This window comes from Tarenaya hassleriana, unplaced genomic scaffold (genome assembly GCF_000463585.1).
Source record: "Tarenaya hassleriana unplaced genomic scaffold, ASM46358v1 Cleome61, whole genome shotgun sequence".
Taxonomy (NCBI): Eukaryota; Viridiplantae; Streptophyta; class Magnoliopsida; order Brassicales; family Cleomaceae; genus Tarenaya; species Tarenaya hassleriana.
In genome coordinates this window covers 258,476-260,011 of record NW_010968608.1, presented here as the reverse complement: position 1 = coordinate 260,011, position 1,536 = coordinate 258,476, and positions in this window count along the sequence as shown.

Genomic DNA, 1,536 nt, shown 5'->3' with positions numbered 1-1,536 from the left:
CACCTGGTCGTGGACGAGGACGTCCAGTCCCAGAGGAGGGGAGATGTGGATATCCTCCCCAGCCTGATCATATGCAAGAAATGAGGAATTTACTGATGGAGTTCATCACTACTGTGAGACAACAGGGAGCAGCACCAGCTCCACAACCGGTCCCTGCACCACCACCGCCTTATGTACCACCACCTCGACCTCCCGTGCAACCGGCTGCAGCTCCTGCACCTGCACCACCTGTGATGAATGCGGAATTTTTCCAGTTCCTTGATCGAGTGGAGCGTCGTATAGCTCCAAGATTTGGTGGTACATCTGATCCAGCTGTGGCCGAGGATTGGTTGGACAAGATGACTCAGATATTTGATCTTATCCAGTGTCCTGATCTTTTTAGGGCACACATATCCATCTACCATCTGGATGGAGAGGCGCGACACTGGTGGAAAGGAGTTGCCCAACCATTTGGGGCAAACTATCAGTTCACTTGGGGACAGTTCGTCTATGCATTTCGAGAGAAATATTACTCACCTGGAGTACAAGAGGAGATGGCGATGAAGCTTATTAGCCTTCAACAAAGAAATCGTTCAGTGAAAGAATACGAGAGGGAATTCAATGCATTGGCTAGATATGGAGGTGAGATACTGCAAACAGAGACATTAAGGGTTAAAAAGCTCGTAAGAGGAATTCGTCCGTCTCTCAAGGCAAAGGTAGGTTTCGAACAACCACATATATCTCATTGAGATAATGTTACCTTGCTAATTTGAGATTGTTTATCTATAGGTGGAACTTTTGAAAATCAACTCGATGTCAGAAATAGTTGATATGGCTGATCGAGCTGAGAGAACAGAACGTGAAATCGAAGCATCTACTAAGAGGTCGACTAACCCCCAGTCATAGGCGTCTAGTCCAAGATGACAAGAGTAAGGGCAAAGCGGTTATGCAACCTTATACATCCGGTTTCCCGATGTGCTCACAATGTGGGAGACGTCACTTTGGCGAGTGTAGATTGCTCCAGATCACTTGTTACCACTGTAGAAGGGCGAGACATTACAAGAGCGATTGTCCCGAGTTAAAAAGAGAAGCACCTAAGAGGATTGAACAAAGACCAGTTCATCAACAACCAGCTGCTAAGAGACCAGCGGTGAAACCTAGAGTCTATGCTCTAGGAACTGAAGAGCAAGAGGAAGAAGAAACGGCAGCAATCCTAGGGATGTCGATATTTCATTTAAATATGATAGGGAATCGTAACAAATATGGCTAGTTAAGACTAATTTTAAATGTAGGTGTTGTTAACTAGTTATGGGCGTAATTCATTGGACATATCATTTCTTCTCTTAGGTATGTTGAGTATTGGAGGTGAACAAACTCATACCCTTTTTGATACAGGGGCGACACATAGTTTTGTTTCGCCCACACACGTAAATCGCATGAAGATTGCACATGATATTAATAGTGGTAGAATATTGGTCCATACACCTGGTGGAGAGGAAATGGAATCGGAAGGAATGATTCATGACGTATCGGTCCTGATTGGTATACATGACTTAC